Source organism: Mirounga leonina, unplaced genomic scaffold, assembly GCF_011800145.1.
Source record: "Mirounga leonina isolate KUSES-001 unplaced genomic scaffold, KU_Mleo_1.0 Mir_173, whole genome shotgun sequence".
NCBI lineage: Eukaryota > Metazoa > Chordata > Mammalia > Carnivora > Phocidae > Mirounga > Mirounga leonina.
In genome coordinates this window covers 16443023-16465733 of record NW_023270447.1, presented here as the reverse complement: position 1 = coordinate 16465733, position 22711 = coordinate 16443023, and the positions used below count along the sequence as shown (strand labels likewise).

The following is a 22711-nucleotide window of genomic DNA, read 5'->3' as shown; positions in this document are numbered from 1 at the left end:
TAGCCAAGTGATTGAAGTATGAATAATTCTTCCATGGATTGTATTTCAAGCAACACAGCATAGAATTTACATGATAAAGTTCTTAAGCTTAGCATTCATTTGACAAGTAGTCCTTTCTATATGAATAGGAGATTGAAATCTTGGTTAGTCATCTGGAAATGCCAGACTTCTCAGCAGGTTTAGAGAAAGCTGGAGTCAGAAGGTGAGGGAGCCCCTGGCATGGCAAGCCTTTTACATTATACTCCATACACTCCCCTGCACACCCCCATACAACCGCTTGGCCTGTGGCTTCTCCACTAAGCACGGATGCTCTGCTGAACCCCCTCTCCCAGCACCGAGGCCTCTCCTTCCTCCTGCCTCTGTCCTTGGCAACCTGCAGGGAGATTACCCGCTCTCAAACTGACCTTCCCTCCGCCGATGTATTTTCCTTGGACAGATCTGTGTAGCCTTGGGAGATAAGAGTCAAGGTTTAAAAGAAATCTCTGAACGCTTGGCTCCACTCTCTATCCCAGCCAATGGCTTTGGGCGAAAGCACAGGCGAGGTTAGGCAAACGCTCTTGCCCCTTCGCACCTTTCTTCAAGGCAGTTAACACCAAAATCAGAGTTTTCCACCCCAGCCACGAACCACCGTGTTGCCCAGCTGCTTCGGAGCCCCCTCGACCGCTCCCAGACAAGCGTCTACACCTGATCAAACTTTTAAAGTGGTGGCAGCCGCTGCCGCTAGGGAAAGAGGGGCTGAGATCGAACGTCCTCCAGTCGCGTCCACCGTGCCTCTCTTCACCTCCCCTCCCCTCCCCTCCCCTCCCCGACGCAGAGGGAGCGACACAACCAACTATTCATTCTTTCTCAACAAAGGCAGAGAGGGAGGGGGATGTTGTCAACAGTTACTGGGCAGGCTGCTTCGCTTTCTTTGCAAAGTTTCCAAGAGATTAGTGGAGAAACTCGCCTCCTCCAAGCCCCGGGCTTCCAGCGGAGCCCCTAGGCCCCCGCGCCCCCCGGCCCCCGCAAAGAAGGACGCGACGAGCCGAGCAAGGGCGGTGGGCGGAGCAGCCGGGACGCGCGGGGGGTGGGGGTGGGGGTGGGGGTCGGGAGAGACCAGCGCCCAGGAAGATGTCGCTCGAGAACAAGGAGCAGAGATGCTCCCCGCTGGACGCTGAGCGGCTCCCGCCGCGGGCCACGTCTGGAGGGTATCAGCCAGTTCCGAGGGCCCCGAGGGCACAAGCGGCGTCCGCACTCCAGCCACTCCCGCCCCTAAACGCCAACTCTGCTGGGGGCAGGGGGAGCGCTGGCTCAACTTTCCCCCTACCCTAACTTTCTCCAACAAACTTCCCAGCCCGTCCTCCCAGAGGAGGGGGGAGGCCGAGGCGCCCCGGGACGAGCAGCACCCCCGCGGGACGCGCGGCAGACACTCACCTCCCCGCGCGGCGCTCGGTGCCCGGGTTCTCTGGCTAGGGGTTCAGAGGCGCCGCTCGGCGGCCCCTCAGGCCGCGGCTGCTCCGGGGGCACGGGCCGCTCATGGTCGGCGGGGCGCGCCCGCAGAGAAGCCCCGTGAGCGCGGCTCACCCGTGCGCCGGGCGGCTCCGGCGGCTCCCGCGGCTCCGGCGGCTCCCGCCCCGGCGGCTACAGGCGCGGCTCTGAGCCCGCGGCGCGCGCTCCAGCCCTCAACTGGTGATTTGCGGCGCCGCGGCCCCACCCCGGCGAGCCGATTCGCGCGGCCTCGCGGAACCCCCCGCGACGTTTACATGGCGTGACCTGCCTTGCCCTCCTCTGCTGGGTTCTAGAGTTTGGTTCTCCTCGTATCTCCCCAAAACACCAGCCTTGAAGTGCAGATTGGCCGCTTGCTCGCTGTACCCCTCCTGAGGGACAACCCTACCTATTCCACTCCTCCCCCTTCCCCGCGTTAGGTAACAATCCAGCAGATCGGCTTTGCTGTCTGCAGACACCTGGCTGGCTTGCAGTTTAAAGGGCTTGATGAGACAAAGATCCAGGTAACCACAAATAACCAAACCATGGAACAGGCAAGTCAGTCACAGCCACCTGGACAAACTGAAAGCAAAGTGGGAAGTGGAATTGGCATTTCAGTACTAGGTAGGATTTAGTGGGGTAAAAAATGGAGCCAACTGGAGGTCTCACACTATCAGGTATCAAGACCCATTATAAAGCTACAGACCTAGTAATTGGCAACAAGAATAGACAAACTGACCAATAGAATAGAGAGTCCAGAAGCTGATCTACATTAAATGGTCCCAATTTATGTCAGAGATGCTACCCTGAGGCATTGAGAGAAGACGGTATGTCTTTTCAGGAAGTGATGCTGGATCAACTGATACCCACAGGCAGGAAAAGGAAGAATCTTGACCTCAACCTCATACCATGTCAAAAATAGTCAATTCCAGATGGATTTTTAAATCTAAATGTGAAAGAGAAAACAATAAAACTAGTCGAAGTAAAAATCAAAAAAACATCTTCACCACCTCGAGGTAGGCAAAGACTCCTTAAACACATACAGTACTAACTATAAAGGAAAAAACTGATCGTTGGACAACATTAAAATTAAGAACTATTCCTCAGAAGACACCTAGTGAAAAGTCAAGCCACAAAGGGAGAAAAGATCATTGCAACAGATGTATCCAATAAAGGACTTGTACACAGGATCTATAAAGAATGCTTACAGACCAGCAAGAAAAGGGCAGAATATCTGACTGAAAATGGGGAGAATATTTGAACAGCATTTCTCAAAAGGGGATAAACAGGCATTTTTCAAAACAAAACGAGAAACATATGAAAAGTTTCTTAATTACTAATCATCCCAGAAATGAAAACTGAAGTTGCAATGTCTCACTTTACACCCACCAGAATGGATAAAATTGGAGAACTTCGAACAACACTTTACAGACCTGTTTGGCTAAATTAACATGTAGCCTATGACCCAGCAATTCCATCCCTAGGTATCTTTTCTACTCAACAGAGATGTGTGTACATATTCACCAAAGACATGTTCAAAAACGTTTATAGCATGTCTCTTTATAACAGCCCCAAAGAAACCACCGAAATGTCCTTCAGTGGGAGAGATATAGGCTCTGGGTAATAATATACAGTAATAACAACTACTTCTATACCCAACAAGACCATGACTCTCACAAATAGGATGTTAGTGAAAGAAGCTGAACACAAAAGGATACATACTACATACTTCCATTTATGTGAATTCCAAAAACAGTCAAAACATATCTATGTTGTTAAAGGTAAAGATAGTGGTTATCTTGAGGGTTGGGTTATCTTGAGGGATAGTGGTTATCTTGAGTGGGTTATCTTGAGGGTTGGGTTGGGTAGTGGTGGAAAGGGAGCCCAGAGGGGGCTCCAGATGCTGGTAATATTCTGTTTCTTGATCCAGGTGCTGGTTATATAGATATGTCTATTTTATAAAAATTACCTGTCCTTCATTTTATAAAAACTAATTGGTTTGTGCATTGCTTCCTCGCATGTTCTACTCCAATAAAAATGTTTTAAAAATTGTGCCATGTTGGGTATTTTTTTTAGAGGGGGTAGGGGCAAAGGGAGGAGAGAGAAACTCAAGCATGCTCCATGCCCAGGACAAACCTGGGGCTCAATCTCACCACCCTGAGGTCATGACCTGAGCTGAAATCAAGAATTGAAAGCTTAACCGACTGAGCCACCCAGGCACCCCTATGTTGGGTATATGTTATGTCATTTTCATCCCTTTAAGAAAGAATTATTGGCAAGTCTGTAAGATTCTAAGTACAACATCTTTAAGAATGAGTTTCTACATTTTCCTCATAGGTGTTTTTGTGGGTTGGTTTTGATCTTCCCTACCTCATGAGAAGCACACACTTTTTATTTTTGTTGAATTTTCCTGAAATGTTTAGTGCAGTGAATGTCAGACCAGCTGGTATGTATCTCAACTGAATTATCAGAAATACACTTACTTTCTTCTGCTCTGAAGTGTCACTGAAAACAGTGATAAAACCTATATTGGATTTTCTTGATTTTCAAAATTCCCTAAGCACCTACTATATGTAAAGTTTCTACTTTTTTTTTAATATTTTATTTATTTATTTGACAGAGAGAGAGATAGTGAGAGCAGGAACACAAGCAGGGGGAGTGGGAGAGGGAGAAGCAGGCTTCCTGCCAAGCAAAGAGCCCAATGCAGGGCTCGATCCCAGGACCCTGGGATCATGACCTGAGCCAAAGGCAGACGCTTAACGACTGAGCCACCCAGGCGCCCCTAAAATTTCTACTTTGTGGAGCATGATAGGGAGGTAGCAATAAAGAAAGACTAGACAACTCACATGTAGAGAGGCCTTGGGTAAGTCACTGTTTCTCTCAGTCCCTCCATTTCCTCATGAGTGAGTGAGTGAGTGAATGCATGTGAGGAGTCAAGGAAATAACAAATGTGAAAGTGCCTGGCATATAGTAGTTATCATTAACTATACTCTAACTCCTGACACATTCTATGTGTTCACAACACCCCTGCGAGATAGGATGCATCTTTAGCCCCATTTATATGGGGGAAAACAGACTCGGAAAGGTTAAGTAATGTCAACCATAAATCCATTCAACAAATATTTGTTGCATGCCTACTATGTGCCTCATCCATAGTGAGAGGCAGAGTCAGAATTTGAATCAGGTGTTTTAACTTCAAGTCTAGTGGTCTTTCCACCACACAACTACTTTCACACTTGTATCCCCAGTACCTAGCTCATAGTAGGTGCTCAATTCATTAATGGATGGGTAGTAGTATTTTTAATATACAGTTGACCCTTGAGCAACATGGGTTTGAACTGCGCAGGTCCACTTATATGAGGACTTTTTTTTTTTTTTTGATAGAGGACAGTACTGTAAGTGTATGTTCTCTTCCTCAGGATTTTCTCAGTAACATTTTATTTTCTCTGACTTACTTTATTGTAACAATACAGTATATAATACATGTAACATACAAAATATGTGTTAACTGTCTGTGTAAGGTAAGGCTTCTGGTCAACCAGAGGTTATTAGTAGCTAAGTTTTTGGAAAGTAAAAAATTACATAAACTAAATTTTCAACTGCACTGTCAGTGCCCCTAAACCTTGCATTGCTCAAGGGTCAACCATAATTTTCTGATTAGGTAATATCGAGAAATATAGTGGTATACAATGAAAAGTGCCCTTCCCGACTCTGTCTCCCATCTGCCCAGTCCCCCTCCCACCATAGTCAAAACTGCTATTAACATCATGTATGCCTTAGCAGAGTTTCTTTAAGTGTATGTGTGTTATCCCCAGCCCCTACACAGGAAGTAACATACTATACCCACAGTTCTACACTTTGCTTTTTTTTTCCACTTGACAGTGTATCTTGGAGATTTTCTCATAGTAGTGCATTGTACTCCTTTGAAGAGATGTGCTATAATTTATTCCATAAGTGCCCTACTCATGGACATTTAAGTTATTTCCAATCCTTTCCTATTACAAACAATACTGCAATGAATAATCTTGTATATATGCCATTGGTGTGTCCAAGTATACCCATAAAATAAATTTCCAGGGGTAAAATTCCTGAGTCAAAGGGTATATGCTTTTGTAATTTCAATAAATGATGCCAAATTGCCTTCCATTGGGACTGTGCCAATTTATACCTCCCAGCAATATAAGAAAATGTCTATTTTCCCCGCATGCTGAGCAGAAGATCTATATTAAACTTGTAAATTTTTGTCAACCTTCTAAGTAAAATGTGAATTTTAGTGCAATTTTAATTTGCATTTCTCTTATAATAAGTGAGGCTGCTCATCTTTTCATGTTCAGTGGCCATTTATTTTTCCCTTTTGGAATTTCTACTCCCGCTTTTCTATCCATTTGTAGGTCAGTAGGGAAGTCAACTCAGCTTCCAAAAGGTCTGTGTGATGGCTGCCAACTCAGTTAGATTGGCTAGAGAAGTCACTGTAGGAGGTCCATGGCTGGAAAGACCCTTAAATACTTACCGCATGAGTGAGTGAGCAAAAAAAGAGATGCAGTTCTTGAATACAGAGGCTCATTCTCTATACAAGCTACGCCTCGACCTGATGGTCTACATTTGAACTACCCGTTTTGGGACTTGCCTCATCACCAAACCCTGGACACGTCTTCCCCAGTTACTTTCTTAATTTAATGACCAGCTTTGCATGAATAAGCTTCTCAATTTAACAACTGAAAGAGAATACACCAAAATATCTCTGGATAATTATGGAATTCCAGATTATTTGAATTTCCACATTTACAAAGCTCTCCTTTTCAGGTTTTTCTTTCCCAGGAAACATGTATTATTTTTACCATTAAAAATGTCACTTAGAGGGGCACCTGGGTGGCTCAATCGGTTAAGCGTCTGCCTTCCGCTCAGGTCATGATCCCAGGGTCCTGGGATGGAGTCCCACATCAGGCTCCCTGCTCAGCGGGGCGCCTGCTTCTCCCTCTTCCTCTGCCCCTCCCCTCTGTTCCGCGCTCTCTCTCTCTCTCTCAAATAAGTAAATAAAATCTTAAAAAAAAAAATGTCACTTTGGGGCACCTGGGGGGCTCAGTTGGTTAAGCATCTGCCTTCGGCTCAGGTCATGATCCTGGAGTCCTGGGATTGAGCCCCAAGTCGGGCTCCCTGCTCAGTGGGGAATTTGCCTCTCTCTCTCCCTCAGCCCCTCCCTGCCCCGCTCTCTCTCCCACTCGCTGTCTCTCTGAAATAAGTAAGTAAAATCTTTTTTTAAAAATGTCACTTAGAAAACAAATTCATAAGGCCCTAGCTTATGGAAAGCATCACTAGCCTGAGGAGATAGGAAGCCGAGTATGTCATCAGATAGCATAGCACAGATACAGAGCGAGAGAAGCCCTGGCTCAGCAGAGATCCCCTGTGCTGTGGAGCAGAGAGAAAGGAGAGCTGCAAAGCACTGGAGACAGACTGTTGATGCTGGTGAAATAAAGAAGAAGGGGGAGTTTTGGAAAAGAAATGCTTCACTCTGGAAATGAAGAAAGAGGAAACACATGTATGTAAAACCTAGTACAATGGCCACTTGGCTGCCATCTTGAATTATGCTGAGAAAGGGCTCAGTCTAGATGTTGCAGGTTGCCCCAGCCTGGGGTGGAGGGGAGCCTTGCCAGCATTGTCTAGTGCAGCAGAAGGAACCTGGAAAGTTGGAGGAAATGAAGGGAACATGAAGCCTGCCAGCTCCCCTACACAAGAGGGGTCAAACTGAAAGAAAAACCTGACTTGTTCAGATGTACTAATTCAATCTTTGATAACAAAGTTGGCTTCCCAGATAAGTGGGTGTCAGCCTAATAGAATGGCTTGTGGGATGTCGGTAGGACTCGCTCTGTCTTAAAAAAAAAAAAAAAAAAAATCTTCCTAACAATGTTATCACTTAAAACTCCATGATTAGCTGCTCATTCCTTTGTGTTAGGCACCAACCTCCCTCCATAGTCCTCTGTTCTGTAAAACAATGTTGATCCTTACTGGATGACCTAATAGAACATTGGCTCCGAATGTGTCCTTTGCCTGGCAGCTTTACTTTGAGGAATCTGTCCTGCAGAAATACTCACCTGTACACACAAAGATATTCACGGCAGCACTGATCGAGGTTTAAATAAAAAAGGGTTTATCTACAGAAGGATGACTAAATTACAGCACGTTGAGTCTATGGCGCACACTCTGCAACTGATAAGAATGAGGTAATTCTTCAGGAACTGATGCCGAAAGGTATCTGAAATATCACTAGGTGAAAAAAGGAAATTGCTCCATTAACGTAAAAACAAGCTTATATATTTGTGTGGGTTTATATGTGTCTACATGTACAAAATGTGTGAAATAATTTTCTTTCTTTTTTTTTTTTAAGATTTATTTATTTATTTGGAGGGAAGGCGCAGAGGAAGAAGGAGACAAAGTCTTAAGCAGACTCTGCACTGAGTGGGAAGCCAGATGCAGGGCTCAATCTCAGGGTCCTGAGATCACAACCTGAGCTGAAACTAAGAGCCAGATACTTAACTGACTGTGCCACCCAGAATATTCTCCCATCAAACTGAGAGGTGAAATTTACAGGTGAGCAGGCGGGGACTTTGCTTTTTCCTTCATGTTATTCTAAACTGTTTGAATTTCTTCCTTGAGCACTGACTGCTTTCATAATTAATGATAATTTACATAGCGCTTACTATGTGCCAGGTACCATTCTAAGAGCTTTATGTATATTATTAACTCTTTAATTCCAACAATAATCTTATGAGGTGGCACTATTCTTATCCCTTTTTATGGATGAGGGCATGGTCCCTGTCCAGGTCACACAGCGATATGAAAAGGTGCTGAGCTTTGAACCCAGGCCATCTGGCTCAGGCTTGTGCTCTGAATCACTAGATTATAGTTACTGAAAAAAAAAAATGATACAAACAAACAAATAGCACTGCTTTTAGAGTCAGACATATCTGCATTTGAATCCCAGTTTTTGCTGATTAGCTCCATGATTCTTAGCAAGTGTCTTACTTCTATGTCAGTTTCCCCAACTGTAAAATGGGGATGATAGACGCATATCTCATAAAACTGCTATGAGAACCACACAAAATACATTCGGTGCCCAGCACTTAGTGAGCGCTTGTTAAATATAGATTATTTCCTCTACTGAGATTAAATTACCAGCCCTTTAGTGAATTTTAATTTAATTGGCTGTTTTCTTGATTGGCTGTCTGGAAGCATCTGGTGCTTCCGGGGTAAGCAGAGAAGGGGGACTTGGGTATAAGGGGGAAAGTGCTAAATTAACCCTTCACCTTTTGCACAGTTTTGCCTGAACTCAGTGCAGTTAAGAAAATAAAATTAATGGGGCACCTGGGTGGCTCAGTCGGTTAAACATCTGCCTTTGCCCAGGTCATGATCTCAGGGTCCTGGGATCGAGCCCCACATTGGGCTTCCTGCTCTGCGGGAAGCCTGCTTCTCCCTCTCCCACTCCCCCTGCTTGTGTTCCCTCTCTTGCTGTCTCTCTCTCTGTCAAATAAATAAATAAAATCTTCAAAAAAAAAAGAAAATAAATGAAATTAATAATACTTATATGGGTTTTTAAATCATTCTGGGGTAAAATATCATCATCCCCATTTTTTGAAAGAGGGTCGTGTGGTTCAGGGTTTTGCCCATGGGCAAATTAAATAACAGAACAACAGAACTGAACCCATTAAACAACGGAGCCGGGGCCGAAATGTAGATTTTTCTCGGTCTACATTCCCTCCTCTTTCCTTACTGCCTGACTAGGTGTGGGGATGTCATGGCTGAGAGGTGGTGGCGGCAGCCTCTCAGAAGGAGAGCCCTATAGTAACGATGACAGTATGGGAGTGATCAGTGATGTGCCTCTGGGGGAGATGATCCATCAGTTCACAGGCTGCTGTAGCTGACTGGGGACAATGGCCTCCTCCACACCTCAGAGCTGAAGTTGATTCACTGACAAATATGACAGACCCCCTCCCTATGGGGTCCACACAGCCCAGGGGGGCAGATTACACTATCCCTTTCTCTCAGCTGTTTATGGTGCTTATCTTTACAGTAGTCATCATTCTACAAAACAGGACACACACCATCCTGGAGGACACTGGTGACCTCAGCAGGCAGGTGGCTGCCAGGAGGGAGGGAGGCGGTAGAGGGTTCAGAGTGGAGCCTTGCTCATTGCTCCCAGCCTAGCAATCTCTTGACTCTGCCTGATCCTTCCTCATTTTCCACTAGAGAGTACAGAGGTCAGGCAGGAACCAAGGAAGGAAGTTCTGTTTGTGAGGCTCCAACCATGCTGCCCGTTTTTTCAGGCTCAGTCGATCCCTGCCAGGTGGGGGTTATTACCATTCTCAGAAGGAAGAGATGCAGAATTCTCAGCCTTTTTCCCCGACAAGACATGAATGTTGTATAACTCACTCCCAGGGGAGCGCCAGGGGTGTGCAATCCCAGGGCAGGATCCCACAACTTTCTCTTTCACTCAGGACACCTTTTGCTGGCCAAAATGTGGATAATTATTAAAGCTGGGGTTTGTCACACTATTTTCTTTACTTTTGTGTATGCTTGAAAAATGTCATGATGGGGCGCCTGGGTGGCTCAGATGGTTAAGCGTCTGTCTTCGGCTCAGGTCATGATTCCAGGGTCCTGGGATTGGGCTCCTGGCTCAGCAGGGAGCCTGCTTCTCCCTCTCCCTCTGCCTCTCTCCCTGCTCACGCTCTCTCTCTCTGTATCTCTTTGTCTCAAATGAATAAATAAAATCTTAAAAAAAAAAAGAAAAATGTCACGATGAACAGTTAAAATTTAAATTTAAAAAGCCCTTTGGAATGCAAGTGCATGAAAGTGATGTTATGATAGAGAGAATCTTGTGTCTGCCAGTGATTTCTTAAATACGTTGTTCACTGTATGCAGGATCTGCAGTACTGCGTTATCAATAACGAGATGCTTGCCACACACCTCAATACCCAAGTGCAAGGGCTGGGATAGCAAGTTGGAGGGCTGGGTGAGGTCATCAACTTGGTCCTTTCCTCTTTGGTTCCTTCTTCACATGAACCCCTTCCTCCTTGATACACACACAGCTCAGTTGGTATGGGACACTCCTCTTGGGTGGTGACCATGTGGAACTCCTTTGAAGGGTTTCCTTGACAGTACCAAGATTACCAAAAGGTAAGGACACGGTCAAGGGCCCCTAGAATTAGTATAGGTGTCTGCAGTGAGGGGCAGAGCCAAAGGTTCTATGGGAGGAAAAAACAGCCTGAATTCAAATTCGTAGCTATGTTCACCAGCACTAGACTAAGAGCTTTACATACATCATCTGGATCAATCACTTCAGCAACCCAGACAGGTGAAGCCCATTTTATAGATGAGCAAGCAGAGGCCGAGTAACCAGCCAAGTTCACATAGCTAAGATGTAGAGGCCCCTCAGCTGGACTTCCTGACGCCACTGCCTACATCCCCTCCCAGCATGAATCCCTGTTTCTTAGAGTGAGCAGGAGAGTTTGGGTTGAGGTGCTTGAAAATGGCATGAATTGTGAGCTGGGTTAGCTCAGTGCCCAGTACTTGGTGGGCATTCGATAGATATTTGAGAACTGGACTTTTGAACAGTGGTGGGAGTTTCCAATGGGTTGGGGATCACAGTCTGGGCCTCCCCATACACTTGAACTTCCCCCATGGCAGGAAACCACATAGATGGGTCACAGGTGCAAACTGTGAAGTCCTGGGCGCCCGCCCCCAGCCCCCACTCTGTCCTCAGAGCACTTCTACCCAGCCAGGGGTCTGGGAACAGTAGTCTCACCATCCCTGAGGGGGGCTTGTCAGAAGTGCTGAAACTCTGCTCAGTGTCAAATTTCTGCTCCACCCCAGACCAGCTGACTCAAAACCCACATTTCCCTAGCCTCTCAGGTGATTGTGCATAAGGCCCTGCCTTGGCTCAGCAACCTTCCTAAAGGGGAATGTGCCAGTCATCATCCTCGTCATCACCAGGCAGCCTGAGGAAAATCCCTTTTTTCTATTGTAGATTTCCTATCGTAGATTTAGGGGGGCTAAGCTGCTGCCCTAATCTCCTCTTGCCTGAAGGACCCGTCTGAAATGAGAGTGGGAGGCGGACTTCTTGGTTGTCAGCGTTTCCAGGAAGTTTAAACCCCTGTGTGCTCCCCATGTGACCTCGTCTGTCTCTGCCTTGGGGCTCATGAACTTGGAAGGCATAAGAAGAGCTCTTCCTCACAGGGTGACCAGGCAGTGACAAATGTGCCACATGGAAGGAAATTAGTGAATAATCCTTGCATATTTTGAAGTGAGTCACATTGGCCTTTCTTAGACACGGTACTCCAGATGATTACACTCGGAGTTTCTGTTTCTTGATTCAGAGTATACTATTAATGAACATCTAGACAGTGTTCCCCAAAGTACAAGGTGCTGGGGACAGCAGGTCAGGTGGTCCCTGACCTTAAGGCACTTTATACAGAAATAATACTATACTGTTACCACCTCTGGTAACAAAGCTAAATAAAGGACAGGTAAGACGCCTCTGTGAACAGGATCTACAGTGACTGTGGTAACTGCTGGGGACAAATTGTCAACTGTGGCTCCAGGGACCTTTCCCCCCTGCACTCTTCCTCCCCAGTCCCTTGCTCTGGGCTCTCACTGCAGAGTGTAGCCAATACACTCAGTCACGTAGTGACTGGCCCTGCCCATTGCTCGAGCACCTACTACTGGCAGTCCGGGCTTCGTCCGTCTAATCCTCACAGTAGCACCTAGAGGTAGATATTATGCCCATTTCACAGAAGAGGAAATTGAGGATCAGAGAAGTCAAGTTGCCCAAGGTCACATGCCTAGAAAGTATCAGAGGACTGGAATATAGATCTGACAGACATTCTAACCTCACCGGCCTCCTTGTGGGATTTCAGGTGAGGGATGCATCTCAAGTCGGGCAGGGGTGGTTGTCATACTGGTGGCCATCGGCCCCACTGATGTATCTCTCTGGTGCCAGCCCCAGGACCCAGAGGTGCCCTGCTTGAATCACCAAGGGGTGAAAAGAGCAAACTTTCCAGGCCTGGGAGGGTCATCTAAGCCCATACAATTTTAGAGATGGTGTAAACTTCTTAGAATGGCTTGTAGCTTTTTATTGGCTCTGTGTGGAAACAGAGATGAGGTAACTTAATTGAGCCCCTCTGTGTTTTGAAACTCAGTGACAAGTTGTGGCCAGTTGCTCTTGGGACCCACCAGGACAAGAGTCAGACAACAAGGAAGAGGAAGAGAGGCAGAGGAGTTAATGCAACGTTCAACCATCCACCTACTGACAAATGAGACAATTCAGAGGAGAGACGATCCAAACCCACATCCACGAATGATTCAGCTCCTAGTGCTCCCAGGCACACTCTTTAGTCTTCCCCACCAGGACCAGAAGCTGAATCTGGTCCAACTCTGTCACGTAGGAAAGAAAGGGGAATCCTTGCTCACCATCCAAAATAAGCCCTCTGGGCATGGATTTTCTCCACCCCTCTTTATGGCCATTTTCCCTGGCCCATCTCCCACTGCTTCCTTCCCAGGGTGTCTTCCAAACCCTTCCTCTACCCATTCTTCCCTAAATACCCCTTCTCCACCCTGATATCAATGTTCTCCAGCTTGCCTGATCCTGAGAATCTCCTGGGGAACTTGAACATGCAGATTCCCAGGCTCGTCTCCTAGAGGTCTAGATTGGAGAGATCCAGACAGAGACCTGGAGAATCCGTGTTCAACAAGACCCCTTGTGTCCTTAGGATGCCAGGTGTTTGGGAGCCCTTGGACTGCACTTCCCCTGTTGTCAGACACTCCTCTGAACCCAGCCTGGAGCTGGCTGGCCCTCAAAGCCACCTACTCCTGTCCTGTGACAACACCTCTGCTGTCAAAGCCACACTGAGCTCCGGACATGGTTCTCCACGGTTCTAAAGCAGCCTGCTGCTTGAGCTTCAGTTTCACATCCAAATGGTCTGCTAAATGTTGCTTGTGACACACACAGTTCAAAATGAGCACATCCCAAACCTGACACACCCCAAAGCCAGTCCTCCTCTTACACTTCTGTATGTGAAGCAGGTTGCCTGAGCTGGGACCCTGGGAACCATCCTGGCTCCTGGTCTCCATCACTGCCCCTCACATCCAACTACTCACCAAGTCCTGGGGACTCTGTGCCTCAAAAGTCCTCAACTCCATGCCCTCCTCTCCTTCCCCAACTGCCGTTCCAGTAGGGCTCCTCCCCCTCTGTCACCTGGACTCTCCTGAGTGGCCTGGCTGGTCTCCCGCCCTTCTATCCTGCCCCTCTCCAGTTGGTCTTACACCCAGCCACCTGAGCGATATTTCTAGAACACGAGCCTGATCCCATCTCTCCACCACTTAAAACCCCTCAAGAACATCTTGCCACCCACAAGCTAAAGTCCAAACTGCTTAGGATGGCTCCCCTTACCTCCTCACTCATCCCACGCCTCCATGTCATGGCTCAGTTTCCCCTCTCCTTCATCCAACTGCCTCCTATCCCGCCCCCACCCCCAGCCCAGGCATCACATTCCTCACAACTTCTTTGCTGGCTCTACACAGCTGGGTTAGTGCCCCTCAAGCATGTTCCTATAACAGCCTACATTTACCAGGTTACATGGACAGATTCAGCTATTAATTAGGAAGAACGTCTGAGGATTGCTTTACAGCCTCTCTCCACTCCTAGTAGTTACCACAGTGACCAAGAGCTGGGTCTCCTTGTATCTACGAATATGTCTGAAGCCAGCTCTCTCCTCCTTCTGCCTTTCAGAGTGCCGCACCAGGACCACCCAGGGATCGGCCCACCTCTATCTCTGCTCCTCAGAGGGAGTGGCCTCTCCTGGCTATTGGCAAAGCTACCAGAAACTTGGCTTTGAACCATTTGTGTCTAACAGGTGGTCCGGATATTCTGGCAGAGATGGTGGGTTTAAAGAGAGGAAGAGATGGAATCATAAAATACCATGTTTTTGGGCGCCTGGGTGGCTCAGTTGGTTAAGCGACTGCCTTCGGCTCAGGTCATGATCCCGGAGTCCTGGGATCGAGTCCCACATCGGGCTCCCGGCTCAGCGGGGAGCCTGCTTCTCCCTCTGACCCTATCCCCTCTCATGCTGTTTCTCTCTCTCTCTCTCTCTCTCTCTCAAATAAATAAATAAAAATAAAATCTTAAAAAAAAAAAAATACCATGTTTTCAGACCACCCTGAACCCTAAGGGCCAGGCCCTGGCGAGGGACTACTATACTTGTGGAGTCCAGGTGGGAGAGAGAATGCTGATCCACATACCTGCCCCCTCAAGAAGCTGGAGATGTCAGAGCAGGCTATCAGGAGGGCTATTTCCAAGCCAACCTGCCAGTCCTCAGGGAGGAAGGGTGAAGAGCTAAGACTGGTGCTAGAAACCCCCGGACTCCAGGGTGTATACTACCATCATGAAGGGAAAAACTGCCCAGCCTCTGCAGGAGCTCTGTGGATAGACAAGTTATTCACACTACTACAGGAGATGGGGTAAGTCTCCACCTGGGCCCAGATTGCTGAATAATATCAGAAAGAATATTGTTGGGGGTGCCTGGCTGGCTCAGTTGGTTAAATGGCTGACTTTTGATTTCAGCTCAGGTTGTGATTTCAGGGTCATGAGTTTGAGCCCCGCGTTGGGCTCCACACTGGGTGTGGAGCCTGCTTAAGATTCTTTCTCTCTCTCCCTCTGCCCCTCACCCCACTACTCTCTCTCTCTCTCTCAAAAGAATAGAAAAGAAAGAAAGAAAGAATATTGTTGAACTGGATTATAGGGAGCCATCTGACCCAGCCCTAGAACTAAGGGGTCACAAACTCCTTCAAAGAAGGGCTGGAAACCTGATAGTGCCCTGCTATCTTTTGTAACCTAGCAAAAGCTGGCCATGCTATGGGAAGGGAAGTGGAGGCAGGAGCAGTATGTTCAGAGGAGGTAGCAGAAGCAGCATGGCCAATCCAGACCATTTAAGCAGAGAATGGAAAATAGGGCTGCCATGTGCAGTTGTGCAGTTTGTTCACTGCAAAGGTTGCTCAGCTGAAGGAGGAACGAGAGGCTGAAATCTAGCCTGTGCCCCCATTTCCCAAGCTGCATGTCCTGGTACAGAAGTGCATTTTCTGGAAAGAAGAGGGCCTGTTCTAAACTGTAAAAAGGCACCATTTGGGATTGTTGTGACCTTGAGGGAGAAGACATTGGCAGCAACAGTGAGAAGAGCTTAGATGAATGCAAGAGAAGCCCAGGATCTGGCAGAAGATGACAAAGGCTTTGAGAGCCCCAGGGACACTACTGGGTGGGAGCTCAGAGTTTCAGCCTATTGATATGGCGCCCAGGCCCATGATTATGCCCTACTCCTCCCCATCACCCCCTTTACCACCATCCCGCTCCCTCCCAGCCCACCCCTGGCCAACCAAGGCCTCCATGGCCAGAGGAAAGAAGGCCAGTATAGCCATGACTGTGGCTCCCATCACCTAAACGCTAATGACTCATTCCTGAATGGGGTGGAGGATACCTGGTAAAGAGAAACAGTCTCTCCAAGCCCACCGTGTAACTACCACCAGTCTCGGCTATTACCAGAGACAGCTGGAGAGCTAGGCCACCAGCCTGTGGCTGAATGCCAAGTGAGAAGGGGCTGATGAATTTCCCCACTTTGTTCCTTTCCCAGTTATAGCTTCACCTTAACAGCATCCACTCCTGGTGACAGCTCACAGGTTGTAACCTGCCAGGGACACTTCTAGAAAGATTATAGCCTTGTTCAGGAAGCTAACAGCACACAACATAAAGGAACCTGGGGCCTGCCTCCTGCCTTTTCTGCTTGGGACAGAAGATGGGCAGGCAGGTGGAGGACCCTTAGGCACAGATGCAGAGGGGAGGCCAGGGTGGGGAGAACTAGCTTTTCTGGGCCCTGATATTGTGCTGTAAGTACCTGATTGTATTTAACTCTCCAGCAACCCTGTAAAATAAGTACCATTCTCTCCATTTTATAGATGAAGAAATTGAACCTCAGAGAGAATAAACACCCCTGGCCAGCTGGTAAGCTGCAGGGCTCTGATTTGAATTTCCTGGTCTTTCTGGCTCAGACACATGGGGTTTTTTAACCCAAAGTATGTCACCTGCAAAATATCTATCTCCCCTGGGGAGAGAGGAACTCAAAATAGTGAAAAGGAACAGAAAAAGCTTGCCGAGTTTTGCTTCAGCAACTGAAGCCAGTCTCCCTACAATCTTCTCCCTTCCTGCTCCTGCTTCCAGGCTATCCTCAGGGGAAAATTACCCTCCTCACTTCCCCCACCCTACATCTAAGGATTTTTATTCAGGTGAAATAATTGTCTTAAAGCAGCACCTGGGAGGGAGGGGAGAAGGGTGGGTAGAGGAACTCATGAGCTGATTAAATACGAGCCAGCGAGGGAGAACCTTCTTTCCCTCCAGCCAGCTTCTCAACCCACTACTCAACCAAAGCATTACCTCTCAGGCAATAACCACCAAGACCCACATTTTGATAAAATGTGAGAGCAGGAAGGGGCTGTTAGCAATAATAGCAGTGTTTACTGAGTGCTTTTTATGTAATAGCCAAGTACCAGTCCAGGGATATTACACAGAGACCTATTTAATACACACACACACGAAGTATAAATGGGGAAACTGAGACCCAGAAAGGTGACAGAACTTGCCCAGAGTCCTCCAGCTTAGGAAGGGAACTTGGAATCAAACTCACACAGCCTGGCTCCTAGATGCTGCCCCTGCCTCCCAAAGGTTGTCCCTCCTCACTGTCCCTCCTGCCCCCTCCAAGGGCAGAGCCAGCAAGGTGTTGGGTCTTCTGCCTGGGACCCAGGGCTCATGTCACACCCCAGGGGCTTGGCACACTCAAGACTCCAGGAGCGTGCTAATTGCACTTCACTCAGCTCAGATTTCAGATCCCACCTAACGCTCCCAACTAGAAAAATCTTAAATGCCTATTTATTTTTCTGACATCTGTACTGTACTTGAGCATCCCTGCTGGGCTCATAGAAGGCTAAACAGAATTTCCATTAGATTCTTCCCATTTCCCCTCCGCAGATACAAACAGAAGCAAGAGGAACAGTGGCACTTCCCATCTCACACACCCAGCAGTGCTTGGCAGCGACCCTAAGCACTCCCTGCAAGGCCAGCAAATATTTTGATAATCTTTCCCCTACAGGATTCTCCTGTGGAGAACACATGGACACAGTCAGGCACGATCTTTCAGCAGATTCCACAGGAAGAAACACTACATCCGTGGAGGGGACTTTGACTCTCAGGGCTTTAAAGGGAAGGGAAGCAGGTTTGGAGGCAGGAGCTGCCCAGGGGTTTGGGGTCCCTCCGCCCCCACTGTGGAGCAGGGGTGGGGGGCTGCTGTGGGCGTTGTAGAGTGGGAGGCAGATGGGGTGGGGGTTCAAAGTCCAACCTGGGCTTGAGGACTGGCTCTGCTGCTTGAGGCTGTGTGACCTCTAGCGAACTGCTTCACCCTCTCTGGCCCTCGGGTTCCACACTGTGAAGTGGGGATAATAGGAGTACTCACCTCTTGGACTGGCCCGTGGGAATTAGACACAATAACATTAGCGAGGCATTGGGCATGCAGTGAGTCACGACCATACACACAACTGTCATTGTGAGATCCTTCACTTTCCTTGAAACGAGCTCATGGGGCGTGTTCTCCGCTGTCACTGGTCCCCTTTATTTAGCCTCCTTTAGGGGACCTGTGGCCCCCCATCTGAACCAAAATGTGTCTGTGGGAGGAGAGGGAGAGCCCTGAAAGATGGGTTGCCCACGGCCACACGGTCCTTCCCCTGGAGCTGAGGTTTGAGGGCCCATCCCGTGTCAGGTCAGCTGGGTAATGAGAAAAACCCCACAGATTCCTAGCATGGGACATTTCTTCACAAAGGCATATACCTTTGAAAAAGATAAAACAAAATTAATAAACATTTATAAAAAGCAGAATAACCTAAAGCCACTGGGAAAAAAGACGGTGCGGACTGCACAGCCCTTGGTGGAGTGCAGGTTGGGCAGGACCCCGGGGGGCCTGGTTGATGTGGTGCCTCCCCCCTAACCCGCATGTCTACTTTCTAGTCCCACCCCCAGGGCCTCTTGCAGAAGATGAATTTGCATCCATTTCTGGTGTATCCCACAGGACACAGAGGATTGCCCTGGGGCCCCACATTCTCCTAGTGACTCACCGGTTAGGCAGTGGGTACCTGAGGCAGAAGAGCCACTTCCTGGGTCCCTGAGCCACTGGTCATACCTGCCCAATAGCCACCTTCTCCTCTGAGGGCACCTGAGTCACCCATGGGGGCAGGGCAGGACCTGGCCCCAGAAGGGGCTGGATGAGTGTGGCTGAAGAGCCCAGGCCATGCACAGACCTGTGGTTTGGGATAGGGTAGCATGGACACACTGCTTATCCACAGAAGAAACCGAACCCTCCTGTAAAGGTATGGACTCACCCCACCTGAAACTTGAGGAGAGACATTTTCATATGGGAAGGTCTTGGGGCCAACCCCCAAATCCTTGTACACATCCCACTCCCCTGTGACAGATCCCTCCTGAAGCCGTGTGCTAATACTTCCCTTAATGGGTCCAAGAATCCTGCTTGGCGTTATGGGGAGAAAATGTGTGTCTAAGGTGTAGGGGGTGTGGGGTGGAGGGGAGGCGTGGGTATTCATGTAGGGAGGGAGGACGTTGACAAGAAATCCAAGCCTACCGGCCAGAAAGAAATCTTAAAAACAATGGCAGCCTCTCTCCTCTCTGTTACCCCAACCTATCCCCTCAGGCCCAGGGTCAGAGGAGGTCCGGAGGCCAGCTTTGCTCAGTGCGCTGACCTAGCTCCCGCACCTGCCACCTGGCTTTGAGCAGAGGAAGTGGCTCCCGCGGCTACCAGGCCCTGCAATAAGTCCCGGGAGTCCTGGGCTCAGGCCCAGGGCCCGTAGAGCGGGGCCAGCCATGTACCCTGTCCCCGATCGGACGGTGCCGCGCCAGTCCCGGGGCCCCCTCAGGGGCAGACGTGAAGCCAGAACACTCCATTAAGTCTGGAGGTCAGATGACAGCCCGGGGCCTGCTGGAAACCGCGCACCGGGCAGCGGCACAGAACCGACAGGGTCGGGGCCTCCCCGGAGCCCTGGGCGTCCGATCCCAGCACGCTTCTGCTGCAGCTACTCCCACAGTTCGGAGAGGCCTGCTCCCACCTCGTCTTTAGTTTCAGGAACACAGCCATCGCGCACCCTCGGGCTTTCAGTAGAGTCAGAGTGGCGGCAACCCACGCACTTCGGAGGCTCCAAACCTGATGCTCGTCAAGGCCCGAGCTGGGGCTCCGGAAGCAGACACACGGGCCCCGGAGACCGCCGCGGGCATCCCAGTCTCTGCGGTGATGGATGAGAACACAGATGCAGAGAGGTAATCGCGCGGAGCCAAGGTCACGCGACTCGTGAGGAGGCAGAGTCCGGATTTCGGCCTGGCCACCGGGCTCTGCGCCGGCCGCCTCTCCACAGGGACAGGGGCCGTGGCCCTGCGCTGATAGGGAGTCCCGGTGAGACTTAGGCGGGAGAGCGACCTGACCTGACCGATTGCACTTTTCAGTAACCGATCAGCTCCCAGCGGGGAGAAGAGACCGTAGCGTCCAATAGTAGCATGACTGCGACTCTGACTAGCACAGCAGCAACTCTGTTTTTACTTTTCCAAAAGCCTATCAGACATTGAATTTAAATTAAAAAAAAAAAGAAAGAAAGAAAGCCTATCAGACACTGCGCTTTTATTTTTCATGGTTTATCTTCAAAGTCTTTGGCAGCTAAAACAATACATCTTTACTTTTCTAAGAAAAACTCCAAAACTCAATAGACACACCCTCCAAAATCACTGAGGATAGGAAAGCCAGTTTTTGCCAGGCTTACCTAATTCCATTATAAAGCAAATTTTCTTTGTAGTCTTTAGACTGTTGTCGAATTAAGCCAAAGATCTTCCTAAGCTGGGAAGTTGGTTCTGGCCCTCACCCACGGTTGTTTCCACAGCTAGGAGAAGGGGGGCAGTGGGAACTCGGGGTGTGGGATTTATGTGTGGAGGAGAAGTTCATGGACTATACAGAATTTAAGCCTCTGATCTTTTAAGGATCTTCTAAGCCATTTGAGGGGCAGGCATTAGGACTGCAGTGATAATCACGGCTCCCCAGACCTATCTACCCTGCGACACTCACTGACTTTGGATGTGGTATCTATGTGTTCCAGGTTCTCCTGTAACAAAAAAATAAAGGCAAACGGACAGATCTCCCAGGGAAAGATGCATGAATGTTATTTCACATAAACCTCCAAGCTCCTGTAAACAATTGCCTAAGGTGCCTATATAAAATCAACTTCTTTTTTTTTTTTTTTAAGATTTTATTTATTTGGGAGAGAGAGAGATTGGGGAGAAGGGCAGAGGGGGAGGGAGAGGGACAAGCAGACTCTCTGCAGAGCACAGAGCCTAACTTGGTGCTCAGTCTCATGACCCTGAGATCATGACCTGAGCCAAAGCCAAGAATTGGAGAATCAACCCACTGAGCCACCCAGGCGCCCCTAAAATTCAACTCCTAACTACCTCTAGCAAATTCCTATTATTTCCTCAGACCTCCTCAAAGAGGAGGTGATGGGACTAAGGGAGCAAGGGGGCTCACCTAGCCTTTCCCTTCCAGCCACAGCTACCTTCTAAGCCCAGAGTGTGGTGGCCTGCTCTGGGGTGCGGGTTCGAGTCCAGCTTCCCTGCCCTGACACCCTTTCCCTTATGTCAGGTTGTCTAACTTCCGTGTGGCTCCCTGGCTTCATCACTAAAATGAGGATAATTATTGTTAACTATTGTTCTACCCCACAGTGCTGTTGTGAGAATTAAATAAGTAAAATAGAACAATGATCATCACCAGCTATGACATCATATTATCATTACTAGAACAGAAAGGATAGGAAAGGAGGTGGCCAGATCCAAAGCACAAGACTCAAGGCTACAATGAATAAGGACTCAGAGTTACCCAGGCAACAACCACCCTGGAACCTCTGTGGGTTAGCCAGAGGATTCTCCCAAGCTCCAGGCGCTGCCCCAGAAGCCACTCGGTAGGCTGGATCAACACCATTCCACAGCCCGGGCCAGTTTCCGCTGGCTCAGCGCTGCCCTACCCCCCAGGGCAGAGAGCGGCGGGCGGGCCGCTTCCTACCTTGCCGGTCCCCTGCCTCCCTGAGGCTGGTTTGGGTCAGAGGCCGCTGATCCTGTGGCTGAATGCAAAGCAGAGGCCTTCTGGGTTTGGTGTGAGCAAGTTACTGGAGCTCGGGCAAGGCTGGGGCTGCCTCCTAAGGCTGGTTCTGCCACAGGGTGAGTAACCTGGGTCTCAGGCTGATTGGACCTGGGTCTGCGGCCTCTCCCGGGCTGGACTTCCGGGCTGCAGAGCCAACACTGCCCATCCCTCCCAGATGCTTCTTTGCCTGTTATCTGAACAGCTGACAATTTAATTCTAAGTAACAGTGACTCACAGGACAGTGGTTCCCTTTTTTGCCAGAGCAGTCTTCTGTAAATTAAGCGTTTCTCCTAGGTGGAGAAAAGTCTTTACTTTTCAGTAGACAGAGTGGGAGGCCAGCAAAGTGCTGTGATTAGAAGCACAGACATGGAGCCAGATTGTGTTTCAATCTGGGTCCACCACTTACAAAGTGGTGTGACCTTGGACAAGTTATTTAACCTTTCTGTGCCTCAGGTTCCTTATCTGCAAAATGGGGATATTAGTAGCACCTACTTCATAGGGTCATCACGAGGGCTACATGAGTTTAGAGCTATGTCTGGCTCATAGTAAGTGCTTCTATCAGTGTCTGATAAATAAATGTCTAATGGAGAACTGGTTATATAAAATTCATACAATGGAATACTACACAGCCACTAAAATCTCTATTATAGAAGAATAGTAACATGGAAATACATTTATCATCCATTACCCGGTGAAACAATAGGCTCTAAAACAAACTACAGTATAACCATTATTGTTGAAAAAAAGAAAATAAATCTATATACATTGAAATATGTACTAAATGTACACCAAAAGAATGTTTTTCTGTCTTCCAAAATTTCTGTGTTCCGTGTGTTACTTTAGTAACAAAAAACCATAAGAAAACAATACAAATTATTCAGTAATAAAATACAGTAACAATTATTTAAATTGTAGTAGATGTGCATAATCCAGATCAAATGATCATTCTTTAAAATGAAGATGATTATGGGGCGCCTGGGTGGCTC

The 22711-nt window shown here is 48.3% G+C and overlaps 1 protein-coding gene across 3 annotated transcripts in view; it reads right to left on the bottom strand.

Annotated features, from left to right (window-relative positions):
• BCAR3 (BCAR3 adaptor protein, NSP family member) overlaps positions 1 to 21736 on the bottom strand; it is a 130414-nt gene extending 108678 nt beyond the window's left edge. For 2 of the 3 annotated variants that reach the window (XM_035018002.1, XM_035018005.1), the window contains exon 1: positions 1414 to 1584. The gene's annotated coding sequence lies outside the window, so the exon portion shown is untranslated. Of the gene's footprint in view, positions 1 to 1413; positions 1585 to 21647 lie in introns of those variants that run through there. The other variant, XM_035018003.1, reaches the window with a different exon arrangement.
• Positions 21737 to 22711: the final 975 nt, after the last annotated feature.